Source organism: Ictalurus punctatus, chromosome 20 (assembly GCF_001660625.3).
Source record: "Ictalurus punctatus breed USDA103 chromosome 20, Coco_2.0, whole genome shotgun sequence".
NCBI classification, from domain to species: domain Eukaryota; kingdom Metazoa; phylum Chordata; class Actinopteri; order Siluriformes; family Ictaluridae; genus Ictalurus; species Ictalurus punctatus.
The window spans coordinates 10636677-10653671 of NC_030435.2; the positions used below are offsets into that span (position 1 = coordinate 10636677).

Below are 16995 nucleotides of genomic sequence, written 5' to 3' on the forward strand. Positions count from 1 at the left end.
ACAGCACATGAAACTGCTTGTGGCACAGTTATGAAATTTGGCACACAGATAGAGTATAGTCTCAGATAGAGAACTGTCTCAAACCCTCTAGCACCACCAACTGCTCAAAGTTTGACTGTCATTTATGCTAATAACTTCTGAACCATAAGAACTAGAAACAAAATTCCTTTTTTTCTCTTTGATTCCTTGGCTCAAAACGATTCGACTGCACCCTATGATGTCATTTTCCATCAGAGAATTTAGAATTTTCTGAAAAACATACTTTTTCAAACTCAACTGAAACGGTTCATCGGATCTTCACCAAATTTGACAGGGTTCATGTTGGCATAGATGCTGGCAAAAAGTTATTAAAAGAATATTGATGGTCCAAACCACTTTCGAATATGGTGCAAACAAATTTGACAGTGAGTATGCTAATACAGTCATGAGGCTATATCTCTGTAATGCTTTAGTGTATTCAGACCAAACTTAGTATATGTCAAAGGCATCATGTTGTGAGGTTGCCGGGACAGTTTCAGAACAATGCCACTTCGTGTTCATGAGATATGAAAAAAGCGGTTAGTCCTAAAATCATGAATCTGTTCTCTTTAGATTCTGTGGCGTATTCCAAGTCAAATTATATACAATTTTCTTAGGTCGGACATTTTGCATGATAGCCATTTTGAATTTAGTGACTTGCTGTCCGCCAGCTTAAATTACTTTGTGTCACGAATCGTGACGGAGCAGAGATAGGACGGATGCAAGTGCAGGATGAACAGTTGTTTATTAGAAAGAGAGACAGGCCAACAAATCCAAAACGTGATCCAAAACGTAATCCACAAACATGCAAGAGGTTAGGCGATTGGCAAACAGGCATACACGGGGCAAGGCAGGAATCTAGGTCGATAAACAAAACAAGAAACGAACTATGACGAGGGGCTGGAAGCGGATAATCCAGCACGAACTAACTCTAAACATGGACCGTGACTATGACTATGATGCGCGTTAAACTAACTATAAACATTTAATATTCTTCCGCGTTGTGTGCTGGGAGACGCACGGTATATATATGCGGACATAATCAGCGTCTAAACTGCTAGCAGCTGAGAGCAATTCAGACCCACGTGAAATCCCAGCCAATGACAGAACAGGGAGGAGACAGAAACATAAACAAAACACACGTGTCCAGAAGTCATTACAGTCAACAATGGAAAAGCAGGTGCTCGCGCATTCGCGCTTAGAGCACGCTGCTTCAAGGGGGAATCGTGACAGAACCCCCCCCAAAGGCACTTCTCCCGGAGTGCCATGAGTTATCCCATTTAATTGGCGGACCCGGCCCCCTGGACTGAATGTCCCAGGCAGAGCCAGGAAACTGCACTGTGTTCTTGGCGGCACAGGGAAGCGGAGCGACGTCCTCGGCATAGCAGGGAAGCAGAGCGACATCCACAGCCGGGCAGGCAGGCTGAGCAAAGTCCTCGGCGGAGCATGAAGGCAGAGCGACGACCACAGCAGGGCAGGCGGGCTGAGCAAAGTCCTCGGCGGAGCATGAAGGCAGAGCGATGACCACAGCAGGGCAGGCAGACTGAGCGAAGTCCTCGGCGGAGCATGAAAGCGGAGCGACGACCCCAGCTGAACTGGAAGGCAGAGCAAAGTCCCCTGTAAGGCCAGGGAGAGGAGCGTGGGTCTCCGTGCGGCCAGGGAGAGAAGTGTGGGTCTCCTCGAAGCAGTAGGGGGGAACGACGTTTGCCATGGAGCCGGAAGGCTGAGCGACGACCTCAGCTGAACAGGGGGGCTGAGCGACGACCTCGGCTGAACAGGCGGGCTGAGTGACGACCTTGGCTGAACAGGCGGGCTGAGCAACGACCTCGGCTGAACAGGCGGCTGAGCGACGTCCTTGGCTGAACAGGCGGGCTGAGCGATGACCTCGGCTGAACAGGCGGGCTGAGCGACGTCCACTGCTGAACAGGGAGCCTGAGCGCCGTCCACCTCTGAACAGGGAGGCTGAGGCTCTGAGGTCACCAGGTGAACCTTGGGCATGGGCGGAGCTTGGCTGGCCGTGTCAGCAGACTCGGGCACGGGTGGAGCTTGGCTGGCCGTGTCAGCAGACTCGGGCGCGGGCGGAGCTTGGCTGGCCGTGTCAGCAGACTCGGGCGTGGGTGGAGCTTGGCTGGCCGTGTCAGCAGACTCGGGCGCGGGCGGAGCTTGGCTGTTAGGCTTAGATATTAGCAGAGCTTGGGCAACTGGATCAGCAGGCTTGAACGTAAGCTCAGGGACGTGAGGCTTGACTTGGACTTCAGAGCCTGGAGGATTGACTTGGACCTCAGAGACTGGAGGCTTGACTTGGACCTCAGAGACTGGAGGCTTGACTTGGATCTCAGGGACTGGAGGCTTGACTTGGATCTCAGGGACTGGAGGCTTGACTTGGATCTCAGGGACTGGAGGCTTGACTTGGACCTCAGGGACTGGAGGCTTGACTTGGACCTCAGGGACTGGAGGCTTGACTTGGATCTCAGGGACTGGAGGCTTGACTTGGATCTCAGGGACTGGAGGCTTGACTTGGATCTCAGGGACTGGAGGCTTGACTTGGACCTCAGGGACTGGAGGCTTGACTTGGATCTCAGGGACTGGAGGCTTGACTTGGATCTCAGGGACTGGAGGCTTGACTTGGATCTCAGGGACTGGAGGCTTGAATTGGCCTTGGGCTTGTGGGACTTGAGACTTGACTGGGACTTGGGCTTCAGGGACTTGAGACGAGACTTGGACTTGGGCTTCAGGGACTTGAGACGAGACTTGGACTTGGGCTTCAGGGACTTGAGACGAGACTTGGACTTGGGCTTCAGGGACTTGAGACGAGACTTGGACTTGGGCTTCAGGGACATGAGACGAGACTTGGACTTGGGCTTCAGAGCCTGGAGGCTTGACTTGGGCTTGGACCTCAGGGACTTGAGACTGGGCTTGGACCTTAGAAGCTTGAGACTTGACTTGGATCTCAGGGACTTGGGACTTGACTTGGACTTGGACCTCAGGGACGTGAGGCTTGGCTTGGACCTCAGGGACGTGAGGCTTGTCTTGGACGTCAGTGCATGGAAGCTTGACTTGGGCCTTAGGGTTGAGCTCTGGTGCTATGACCTCCGACGGGTGCTCCGAGGTCACCCTGTTGATCCCGGTCTGGGTCTCTGCACGGGCTCTCCGGTGGAGTTTCTTATGCTCCCGCCGGCTGCTCTTGAAGCATTCCTGAGAGCAGAAGAAAGCTTCCTGGAGGCCCAGCTTCTTGCAGGTGGGACATTGAAGCTGAGTTTCTCTCCCGCAGCCCTCGGTCATACATCTCGGAGATTTCGCCCCCGCGTTGGCCGGAAACTGAAGTGGATCGCTGGTTACTGCCCTGTCCATCTACTCATAATAGAGGTTGAATGGTGGGTCCACCTGGGGCTGTCCATTGACTCTCCACCCCAGTAAATCAAGACCACGAAGTTGTCCAGGCTGTGAAAATGGCTCCATAAACAGCTCTGAAAACTGAGTGACATGATGGAGGGCTGGCGACCCAGCACTCACCAGCTGCTCCGCCCAGTCACGGGCCGGACCGCAAAACCTGGACACCAGGAACCCAATCCACTCTCTCTTAGTAGGCTTTGGAAACGCCAAGCTGCAGAAATACACCTGGCAGCTGAAGAGGAACTCCAGCGGGTAGCTCCCCAATCCCGCTGTCTCTGGTGGCAATTCAACGGCATACCTTTGGGGAAATTGCACGGACAAAAAATGCGGCCAGTAATCCGAGCGTTCCCCGATGAGGTATTGTCCTACTACTTCCCTGGTTTCTGTGGCGTGACTTCTCTCTCGTCCTCGTGCTGCATCCATGTTTTGGCGGAAGATTCTGTCACGAATCGTGACGGAGCAGAGATAGGACGGATGCAAGTGCAGGATAAACAGTTGTTTATTAGAAAGAGAGACAGGCCGACAAATCCAAAACGTGATCCAAAACGTAATCCACAAACATGCAAGAGGTTAGGCGATTGGCAAACAGGCATACACAGGGCAAGGCAGGAATCTAGGTTGATAAACAAAACAAGAAACGAACTATGACGAGGGGCTGGAAGCGGATAATCGAGCGCGAACTAACTCTAAACATGGACCGTGACTATGACTATGATACGCGTTAGACTAACTATAAACATTTAATATTCTTCCGAGTTGTGTGCTGGGAGGCGCACGGTATATATATGCGGACATAATCAGCGTCTAAACTGCTAGCAGCTGAGAGCAATTCAGACCCACGTGAAATCCCAGCCAATGACAGAACAGGGAGGAGACAGAAACATAAACAAAACACACGTGTCCAGAAGTCATTACAGTCAACAATGGAAAAGCAGGTGCTCACGCATTCGCGCTTAGAGCACGCTGCTTCAAGGGGGAATCGTGACACTTTGAAAATCTTTTTTGAACTCCTCCTAGATCGCTGCTCCCATTTTCACCAAAATTGTCTCAGAACATCGTGAGACCATGCTGGCAAAAATGTATCAAAAGATTTTTGATAGCCCAAACCATTTTCAAATAGTACACAAACAAATTCATTGGCGGGCATGCCAAAATGGACATGGCAATATCTTCGTAACACTTTAGCCTCATAGTCATCATGACTTGAGGGCAGCTGCACAGTTTCAGAACAAAAAATTATAGTGCAATTAAAAAAAATTATAATACCTTTTAACAACTTTTGTCTATTGTAATGAGACGTCAGCATGCCTCTTCTTCAACCAGCCCAAGAGAACCCGTGTCACACCCCTCTTCATCTCCCTCCACTGGCTTCCTGTAGCCGCCCGCATCAAATTCAAGGCCTCGATGCTCACGTACAAGACCTTGTCTCGAACAGCACCTTCCTACCTCAACACTCTGCTGAAGGCTTACGTTCCCTCACGCAATCTGCGATCAATCAACGACCGACGCTTGGTGTAGTACCTACTCAGCGTGGCTCAAGATCCTTTTCAAGAACATTCAAACTAACTGTTCCTCAGTGGTGGAATGAACTTCCAACCTCAATCCGGACCACAGAATCTCTCACCATCATCAAAAAACAGCTAAAGACCCACCTCTTCCGTGATCACCTAACCAACCCATAAAAAAAAAAAAATTAAATTACCCTGGCACTTACACCTCTACTCTGCGGACTTTGCTTCTTCTGGAACTCAATTAACAGATCTTGTATGGTAGCACTACTTGTATTATTCTCTATTTGATATATTGCTTTGCTTGTATTTTCTCATTTGTAAGTTGCTTTGTATAAAAGCGTATGCTAAATGAATAAATATAATGTAATGTAATGTAATGAGATTGACTATGATAGATTCCTTGTGTCATGCCGAGATCAATAATAACAATTGTGCCATGGTGGGCCATTCTTGCTGTCTGCCATTTTGAAATGTTTGAAAAGCTACTTTTTTAAACTCCTCCAAGAATCTTTTCAGATTTTTGCAAAAATCAAGTCAGATCATCATCAGATTATGCGAACAAAAACTTATCAAATTTGGCTTGATTTGTCAAACTGTTGTCGAATAACGTGAAAACAAATTTGACTATGAGCACGGCAAAATGGATGTGAGGCTACATCTCCTTAATGCATTAGTGGATTCAGAACAAAGTTGGAAAGATGGCAGCGCAGTAGCATGCAGTGGCCACTTTGGGTCCACTAGTATGGTGCATGTTACATGTAGCTTACACCAATTGGGAAACCTTTTAAATAGATGTACATTGGAAGCACTGGTATACATGTCTATCATTGCCAAATTCCGCTGAACATTGGAGAACATAGTTCAGGAGCAATAAATGATTGGCTGTCAGATGAGCACCACAACCTTCGGGCTGCTACACGAACCTGGCCCTGGGACCATGGTATTGCCTGATGCCGCTGGCCAGAAGAGAGGGCACCGGAAACAGTGTGAAAGGCAGTTGAAGTGTGTAAAGCAAGCTGGCATGCTAGCAGATCTGGCTCTACCATCCATTCTCCTCTCCAATGTTCACTGTCTATGAAATGCTGACCAGAGAGCTTACCACTGTGCTCATTGTAATGGCGTACATTCCACCCAGGGCTAATGCTAAGGAAGCACTAAGTGAACTCTACAGGGCTATCAGTAACTTACAGACAGCGCACCCCAATGAATTTTTCATTGTCACCAGAGATTTTAACCACGCCAATATGAAATCACTGCTGCCAAAATTCCACCAGCTTGTTGATTTTCCAACTTGTGGTACAAACACTGTAGATCTTGTTTACACCAACATTCATGGTGCTTACAAGGCTGTACCCTGCCCCCACCTTGGCAGCTCAGACCACATCTCTGTTATGCTAATCCCAGCATACAGACCACTTCTGAAACATGCCAAACTGGTTCTGAAACAGGTGAGAACCTGGTCTGAGGGAGCTATGTCAGCATTTCAGGACTGTTTTGAGCACACAGACTGGAATATGTTCAGACAGACTGCTACATACCACAACAACACAGGCTTAGAGGAATACACAGCATCAGTAACTGGCTACATCAGCAAGTAGATAGATACATGATGGAACTTCCTTCCAGAACATGCACTGAACAACTTCTATGCATGGTTTGAAGCACAGAACAACATGTTAGTGAGGAAGACCACCCCAACTCCCACCAGCCAAGTACTTTCAGGAAAACTCTGTGCAGATTGACCCACAGAAAGTTGCAGGTCCTGACAACATATAGTGGGGAAATACATATTGGATGTGTCAACATTTTTTTCAGTAAATATATTTCCAATGAGGCTATTCACATGAAATTTTCACAAGACATCAATATTAACTCAAGAAATCTGGAAATATAAAGAATTCACAACATTACTGGGCTTATCAAAATTACCAGTATGTTTTGAAAAGAGCCTTTTCCGAACACCATTAGGTTTGAAAGAGGTATGAGACACAACATTTCGGAGAGACCTTGGTCTCACAGTTATCTCGCGGGTGCAACGTGACTCAACTACCCTTATAAATGGCCCCTCTTGGTTCTCTCTTAAAAATTAAGGCCTTCGTCTGTATTACTCCTGACTTTTTCTCGTGAGACAAGACTCTTCCCCACCTCCAAGTATATTATGAGTAAGTTTCTTTCACATTTTTCTGTATTTCTGGTTTATAATTTCCTTTCATATTTGCTCTACATTTCTGTTATATATATATATATATATATATATATATATATATATATATATATATATATATATATATATATATATATATGGTTATACTGCTTGCAAGTGGTTTACTGTACTCCCTACTTCATAATATCATTATATTCAATTCAATTCAATTCAATTCAATTTTATTTGTATAGCGCTTTTTACAATAGACATTGTCTCAAAGCAGCTTTACAGAAATATCAACATGGTATACAGATATTAAAGGTGCGAATTTATCCCAACTGAGCAAGCCACTGAGTGGCGACGGTGGCAAGGAAAAACTCCCTAAGATGTTTTAAGAGGAAGAAACCTTGAGAGGAACCCGACTCAGAAGGGAACCCATCCTCATCTGGGTAACAACAGATAGTGTGAAAAAGTTCATTATGGATTTATATGAAGTCTGTATGGCGTTAGGAGCAGCCGTAGTCCCAGCAGTCTGGAATTAAAGAAGATTTGAGCTCCATCCAGAGGCAGAAAGGATTTGGATCTCTAGTATCTCCATAAATTCGTGTGGGGCTCGGCGAAAGGAGAGAGGGAGAAAAAAGATAATTATGACTGCGAAGTAGTAGAACAGAATCTAGTCAGGGTAGGCTTGAGTAAACAAATACGTTTTAAGCTTAGACTTAAACACTGAGACTGTGTCTGAGTCCCGAACACTAATAGGAAGACTGTTCCATAACTGTGGGGCTCTATAAGAGAAAGCTCTTCCCCCTGCTGTAGCCTTCACTATTCGAGGTACCGTCAGATAGCCTGCATCTTTTGATCTAAGTAGGCGTGGCGGATCATATAAAACCAAAAGGTCGCTTAGATATTGTGGCGCGAGACCATTTAGTGCTTTATAGGTTAATAAAAGTATTTTATAATTAATGCGAGATTTTACTGGGAGCCAATGCAGTATTGATAATATCGGTGTGATATGGTCGTATCTTCTAGTTCTAGTTAGGACTCTAGCAGCTGCATTCTGGACTAACTGGAGCTTATTTATATTCCTACTGGAACATCCAGACAGTAAGGCATTACAGTAATCTAATCTAGAGGTGACGAATGCATGAACTAGTATTTCCGCATCATGTAGTGACAATATGTTTCTTATTTTAGAAATATATCTGAGATGAAAGAAGGCTATCCTAGTAATATTATCTACATGAGCATCAAATGATAGGCTGGAGTCAATAATCACTCCAAGGTCTTTAATTGCTGTACATGATGAAACAGAAAGACCATCCAGAGTAACCATGTGATCAGAAAGATTACTTCTAACTACACGTGGGCCTAATAAAAGTATTTCTGTTTTATCAGAATTAAGTAGAAGGAAGTTAAGTAACATCCAAAGTCTAATGTCCTTTACACAATCTTCAACTTTACTAAGCTTCTGTCTGTCCTCTGGCTTCGCTGAAACATACAACTGTGTATCATCAGCAGAACAGTGGAAGCTAATTCCATGTTTACGAATAATTTGACCTAGGGGTAGCATATATAAAGTAAAGAGCAGTGGGCCTAAAACAGAACCCTGTGGAACTCCAAAAGTAACCTCAGTACGCATGGAGAAATCACCATTTACATCTACGAACTGATAACGATCGGTCAGATAAGACCTGAGCCAGGAGAGGACTGTTCCCTTAATACCAACAACATTTTCTAATCTATCAAGTAGAATAGTGTTATCTATAGTATCAAAAGCTGCACTAAGGTCGAGTAACACAAGCAGCGAGACACAACCCTGATCGTAAGTCAGTAGAAGGTCATTTACTACTTTAACTAACGCTGTCTCTGTGCTATGATGAGGTCTAAATCCTGACTGATACATTTCATGAATGTTATTCCTATCTAAGTACGAGCATAACTGCTTTACTACAACCTTTTCTAAAATATTATCCTTATAATATCTTAATACTACTTTTATTTTTCTTATAATGTTCTGTTTTCCTTCTGTACGTGTGTGCGTGGTGGCATAGGCCTGTGTGTGTGTGTGTGTGTGTGTGTCTCTTAGTTGACTGTCCACCTACGCTCTGAGGCCTGCCGCACTAATCAAATACATGTATGGTTTGAGCCTTGCTTATCTCTGTGTTGTGTCTTAGGTAAACATCCGTTCATACAGTCCACCAGCCCAGTGAATTCTCAATAAGATTACATATTACTCATACTAGGTCTCCCTCATGTTTATTTAAGGCTCTTATTGTTAACGACATCATTACTGATCAGGAATGTAATTTAATGTGTTTAACAGAAACTTGGATTAAACCAAAGGAGTACATAGCATTAAATGAAGCCAGTCCTCCTGGATACAGTTATGTACATCAGCCTCGTTCAACTGGTAGAGGAGGAGGTGTTGGACTCATCCATAGTAAAAATCTAGTCGTCACACAAAAACCTAAGCATAAATTGAATTCTTTTAAAATTCTTTATACCAGTATAAGTTATGTAGCCACAAAAAATAAGTCAATTCCTCTAATTATTATTTACAGACCCCCAGGGCCATATACTGAATTTCTTAGTGAATTTGCAGACTTTGTCTCAAACCTGGTTGTGTCTGTAGATAAAGCATTAATCGTCGGAGACTTTAATATTCATTTTGATAACCTGGAAGACCCTCTAAGAATAGCGGTTGTGTCCATCTTAGATTCAGTAGGGATTAATCAGAACGTAATCGGGCCTACTCATAATGGTGGTCACACTCTTGACCTCATAGTAACATACGGACTAAGTATAGAAAATATTATCATTTTTCCGCAGTCTGAAGTTGTCTCAGACCATTATCTTATCTCGTTCATAATACGTATTGATCATAATATTTCCACCTCGTCTCGCTACCGCGTAAAACGTACCTACACATCAGCTACTGCACCTAGCTTCATAAATAACCTCGCAGAAACATCAATTAGATTTGGATCACCGTCAGATCACACAGAACTCGATCAGGCGACTGAAAGCTTGGAGTCAACACTCCGCTACACGCTAGATAGAGTGGCTCCACTCAAAAGGAAAGTAATTAGAGAAAAAAAATAGCACCCTGGTATAACGATCAAACGCGAACCTTAAAACAGACAACTCGACAATTAGAACGTAAATGGCGTCAAACCAACCTGGTGATATTTCAAACAGCATGGAAGGAGAGCCTACTGAAATATAGGAAATCTCTTGGCGATGCTAGAAAAATCTATTTCTCCACCTTAATAGGAGACAACAAAAATAATTCTAGATTCCTTTTCAACACAGTAGCAAAATTAACTAGGAATAAAACCACTACAGAGAGAAACACTCAATCATTACATAGCAGTGAAGATTTCATGAAATTTTTCAATGATAAGGTTGAAAATATTAGACGTGAAATACAGGCCATTAAATTAAAACTGGACAGTACTGTAACAAACCCATTACATGACAATGTAGCAATATCAGATCAATGTTTAGAGTGTTTTGCTCCGCTTAGAGAGACCGAACTAGCTACATTAATCTCTTCAGCCAATTCATCAACTTGCATACTAGATCCCGTACCTACATGTTTGTTTAAACAGATTGGTCCAGGAGTAATTGAACCACTTCTAAATATAATCAATTCAATAATCAAAAGTCAGCACTGGCTATGTACCTAAATCACTTAAATTAGCAGTTATTAAACCCTTGATTAAAAAACCTGATCTTGACCCGTCTCAATTGTCCAACTATAGACCAATATCAAATCTCCCCTTCATCTCTAAGATTTTAGAAAAGGTTGTAGCAAAGCAGTTATGCTCGTACTTAGATAGGAATAACATTCATGAAATGTATCAGTCAGGATTTAGACCTCATCATAGCACAGAGACAGCGTTAGTTAAAGTAGTAAATGACCTTCTACTGACTTACGATCAGGGTTGTGTCTCGCTGCTTGTGTTACTCGACCTTAGTGCAGCTTTTGATACTATAGATCACACTATTCTACTTGATAGATTAGAAAATGTTGTTGGTATTAAGGGAACAGTCCTCTCCTGGCTCAGGTCTTATCTGACCGATCGTTATCAGTTCGTAGATGTAAATGGTGAATTCTCCATGCGTACTGAGGTTACTTTTGGAGTTCCACAGGGTTCTGTTTTAGGCCCACTGCTCTTTACTTTATATATGCTACCCCTAGGTCAAATTATTCGTAAACATGGAATTAGCTTCCACTGTTATGCTGATGATACACAGTTGTATGTTTCAGCGAAGCCAGAGGACAGACAGAAGCTTAGTAAAGTTGAGGATTGTGTAAAGGACATTAGACATTGGATGTTAATTAACTTCCTTCTACTTAATTCTGATAAAACAGAAATACTTTTATTAGGCCCACGTGTAGCTAGAAGTATTCTTTCTGATCACATGGTTACTCTGGATGGTCTTTCTGTTTCATCATGTGCAGCAGTTAAAGACCTTGGAGTGATTATTGACTCCAGCCTATCATTTGATGCTCATGTAGATAATATTACTAGGATAGCCTTCTTTCATCTCAGAAATATTTCTAAAATAAGAAACATATTGTCACTACATGATGCGGAAATACTAGTTCATGCATTCGTCACCTCTAGAATAGATTACTGTAATGCCATACTGTCTGGATGTTCCAGTAGGAATATAAATAAGCTCCAATTAGTCCAGAATGCAGCTGCTAGAGTCCTAACTAGAACTAGAAGATACGACCATATCACACCGATATTATCAATACTGCATTGGCTCCCAGTAAAATCTCGCATTAATTATAAAATACTTTTATAAACCTATAAAGCACTAAATGGTCTCGCGCCACAATATCTAAGCGACCTTTTGGTTTTATATGATCCGCCACGCCTACTTAGATCAAAAGATGCAGGCTATCTGACGGTACCTCGAATAGTGAAGGCTACAGCAGGGGGAAGAGCTTTCTCTTATAGAGCCCCACAGTTATGGAACAGTCTTCCTATTAGTGTTCGGGACTCAGACACAGTCTCAGTGTTTAAGTCTAAGCTTAAAACGTATTTGTTTACTCAAGCCTACCCTGACTAGATTCTGTTCTACTACTTCGCAGTCATAATTATCTTTTTTCTCCCTCTCTCCTTTCGCCGAGCCCCACACGAATTTATGGAGATACTAGAGATCCAGATCCTTTCTGCCTCTGGATGGAGCTCAAATCTTCTTTAATTCCAGACTGCTGGGACTACGGCTGCTCCTAACGCCATACAGACTTCATATAAATCCATAATGAACTTTTTCACACTATCTGTTGTTACCCAGATGAGGATGGGTTCCCTTCTGAGTCGGGTTCCTCTCAAGGTTTCTTCCTCTTAAAATATCTTAGGGAGTTTTTCCTTGCCACCGTCGCCACTCAGTGGCTTGCTCAGTTGGGATAAATTTGCACCTTTAATATCTGTATCCCATGTTGATATTTCTGTAAAGCTGCTTTGAGACAATGTCTATTGTAAAAAGCACTATACAAATAAAATTGAATTGAATTGAAATTGAATTTCATGTATATTTTATATACAACACCTTCCAGCAGGACAGCGATTCAAAGCATGCAGCAAAGGAAACTCTCAATTGGTTTCAGAGAAAACAAAATCAAGGCATTAGAATGGCCCAGTCAATCACCTGACTTGAATCCAATTTAACAAAATTTAAAGACAATATATTTAGAGGAATGGGCCAAAATCACACCTTAATACTGCAGCCAATTAATTTCTTCATACAGGAAGTGTCTTGAAGCTGTCATTACAAACAAAAGCTTCTCCACTAAGTATTAAATAAATTTTAGTTAGCACATCCAATACTTTTTTCCTGTGTCAATCCACTTAATTACACATAACTTCATTTATGGACTTTAATGTTGTGAATTCTTTATATTTCTGGATTTCTTGAGTTAATACTGATGTCTGGTGAAAATTTTATATTCATAGCCTCATAAGAAATATATTTACTGAAAAAAATGTTCACATGTCCAATACTTATTTCACCCTCTATATATATATATATATATATATATATATATATATATATATATATATATATATATATATATATATATATATATATATAGAGAGAGAGAGAGAGAGAGAGAGAGAGAGAGAGAGAGAGAGAGAGAGGGTGAAATAAGTATTGGACATGTCAACATTTTTTTCAGTAAATATATTTCTTATGAGGCTATGAATATAAAATTTTATATATGTATATATATGTGTATATATGTATACCCTCTATATATACACATATATACATATATATGTGTGTGTGTGTATATATATATACACACACGTACAGTGAGGGAAAAAAGTATTTGATCCCCTGCTGATTTTGTATGTTTGCCCACTGACAAAGAAATGATCATTCTATAATTTTAATGGTAGATTTATTTGAACAGTGAGAGACAGAATAACAACAAAAAAAATCCAGAAAAACGCATGTCAAAAATGTTATAAATTGATTTGTATTTTAATGAGGGAAATAAGTATTTGACCCCTCTGCAAAACATGACTTAGTACTTGGTGGCAAAACCCTTGTTGGCAATCACAGAGGTCAGACGTTTCTTGTAGTTGGCCACCAGGTTTGCACACATCTCAGGAGGGATTTTGTCCCATTCCTCTTTGCAGATCTTCATCAAGTCATTAAGGTTTCGAGGCTGACGTTTGGCAACTCGAACCTTCAGCTCCCTCCACAGAGTTTGTATGGGATTAAGGTCTAGAGACTGGCTAGGCCACTCCAGGACCTTAATGTGCTTCTTCTTGAGCCACTCCTTTGTTGCTTTGGCCATGTGTTTTGGATCATTGTCATGCTGGAATACCCATCCACGACCCATTTTCAATGCCCTGGCTGAGGGAAGGAGGTTCTCACCCAAGATTTGACGGTACATGGCCCCGTCCATCGTCCCTTTGATGCGGTGAAGTTGTCCTGTCCCCTTAGCAGAAAAACACCCCCAAAGCATAATGTTTCCACCTCCATGTTTGACGGTGGGGATGGTGTTCTTGTGGTCATAGGCAGCATTCCTCCTCCTCCAAACACGGCGAGTTGAGTTGATGACAAAGAGCTCCATTTTGGTCTCATCTGACCACAACACTTTCACCCAGTTGTCCTCTGAATCATTCAGATGTTCATTGGCAAACTTTAGACGGGCATGTATATGTGCCTTCTTGAGCAGGGGGACCTTGCGCGCGATGCAGGATTTCAGTCCTTCACGGCGTAGTGTGTTACCAATTGTTTTCTTGGTGAGTATGGTCCCAGCTGCCTTGAAATCATTGACAAGATCCTCCTGTGTAGTTCTGGGCTGATTCCTCACTGTTCTCATGATCATTGCAACTCCACGAGGTGAGATCTTGCATGTAGCCCCAGGCCGAGGGAGATTGACAGTTCTTTTGTGTTTCTTTCATTTGCGAATAATCGCACCAACTGTTGTCACCTTCTCACCAAGCTGCTTGGCAATGGTCTTGTAGCCCATTCCAGACTTGTGTAGGTCTACAATCTTGTCCCTAACATCCCTGGAGAGCTCTTTGGTCTTGGCCATGGTGGAGAGTTTGGAATCTGATTGATTGATTGCTTCTGTGGACAGGTGTCTTTTATACAGGTAACAAGCTGAGATTAGGAGCACTCCCTTTAAGAGTGTGCTCCTAATCTCAGCTCGTTACCTGTATAAAAGACACCTGAGAGCCAGAAATCTTTCTGATTGAGAGGGGGTCAAATACTTATTTCCCTCATTAAAATGCAAATCAATTTATAACATTTTTGACATGCGTTTTTCTGGATTTTCTTGTTGTTATTCTGTCTCTCACTGTTCAAATAAACCTACCATTAAAATTATAGACTGATCACTTCTTTGTCAGTGGGCAAACGTACAAAATCAGCAGGGGATCAAATACTTTTTTACCTCACTGTATGTATATATATATATATATATATATATATATATATATATATATATATATATATATATATATGTATATATGTATATATGTGTGTGTGTCAGACATCACATGCATGTTAACACCCAAAATAAGTGAAATCACAAAACTACAGCAACATAGACATAACATATGAAAACACTCAGCTCAATAAGGAGAATTGCATTATGGGTATTATAGTGACATCACGTATATAGTGCCTTTTAACCTTAGAGTTTCTATAAGGCGCTTTACTCTGTTTCTCATTCACCCATTCACACCCACCAGTGGCAGTAGAGCTGCCATGCAAGATGCTAGACTGCCATTTGGAGCATGGGGATCAGTGTCTTGCCCAAGGACACTTCGATATGTGGAGGCATGTGTGACAGGGACCGAACTGCCAACCTTGCGATTAGTGGACAACCCACTCTACCATGTGAGCCACAGCTGCCCCAAAATTCATTAACAATAATATAGACATATGACATATCAAAACACCCACCTTAATGAGGAGAATTGCATTATGAGATATTCTAGTGATGTCACAAAAGTTCCAAAGCATAGTGTTAGAGATTTCCCCTCACACTGAACGTCGGACCAAGCAGCATGCTCAACAGCCCGAAATGCAACAGCGCACAATTCCGGGGTTTTGACGTTGTTTTTGTTTACCATTACACGTGTATTTGTTATGGTTTATGTCATGTCTCCACCCCTGTTATGTTATTGGTTGTCTCCTAATGTGTCTCAGCTGTTTATGTTTACCCTTGATTATCTGTAGTATTTAAACCCCTCGTGTCTTTGTTCAATGCGAAGTATTGAGTGTTTATACTGTACCAAGCCTTTTGATCCTCTTTCTCATTTCATTTCAGTTTGATCCTATTTTTGTCCTCCTGTTTATTGATTCTGGTTTTTGACTAGTCTATCCTGTTTGCTGTTCGTCTGAACTTTTGCTTGTTTTTGACATCACCTCATTGCAAAAGTGACATTTAGACGCGACATATCAAAACACTCAGCTCAACGGAAACTTGCATTATTGGTATTCTAGTGACATCACATGCACATTAACCCACAAAATAAGTGGAATCACAAAAGTACTGAAACATAGAGATGACATTTCAAAATACTTGAGGAGAATTGCGGTATGAGTATTTGGACTGCCATAAAGCCTATTATATCATAAACTCAATTCAAATACAAGCATTACAAATACCCATATATGGAACATTAGTTATGCTTCAACAAGCATATACACACATGTAGCTCCCCCTGATGCATGTCAGTGTCGAATTTTGCACAGTACCATTATGCTATGCAAAGCATCACTATTATGATTGCACAGGCTTATTTTTCTTCTTCATTTTATTCTTCTGGACACTTTTGTCCAGTCCCACATTACACCTTCACAAAACAAACCTCAGAACATACAGCCCCATTGGGAGGGGTGTGCTATTACTTCGCTTAACATTCCCATATTAATTAAGATATTAATTAATTAACAATATGTTAATTAAATTTGTTAAACCTCTTGAATTAAATCTGAAAGTAAATCACATATTCAATCGCACATCAATCACATATTGATTGCTTCATTTCGGATCCATTGTGGTGGTGTACAGAGGCAAAAGTACCAAAATTGTGTTACTGCCCTAATACTTATGTACCTGACTGTATACATAGAACCCAGTGTGTCTGGGTGCGAGGAAGGACTCAGGAAGGAGACAAGCAGACTTTCCTCTGAGCTTTATTTTCTTGGCTGCACTTTTCAGCACAATTCACAAAGCCGGATTAAACAAAACTAGTTGATCTAACTAGTTCAGATTAAGTTCAATTAAATACACTCTATTCAGGTGCGTTGAGCACAAACTCCACCAGCTCTGAACCTCTCTCTCACCAACGTCGTTACTGAAAGAAAAAAAGTAATCACACAGGTGAAAATCATCACGTTACTGCCAGTTCAACCTGCCTTGTCTTAATTCGCAGT

The 16995-nt window shown here is 42.2% G+C and overlaps 1 protein-coding gene across 5 annotated transcripts in view; it reads left to right on the forward strand.

The window, feature by feature from the left end:
* LOC108280422 (neuropilin-1a) overlaps window positions 1-16995 on the forward strand; it is a 132989-nt gene that overhangs the window by 97621 nt on the left and 18373 nt on the right. The window lies entirely within an intron of this gene.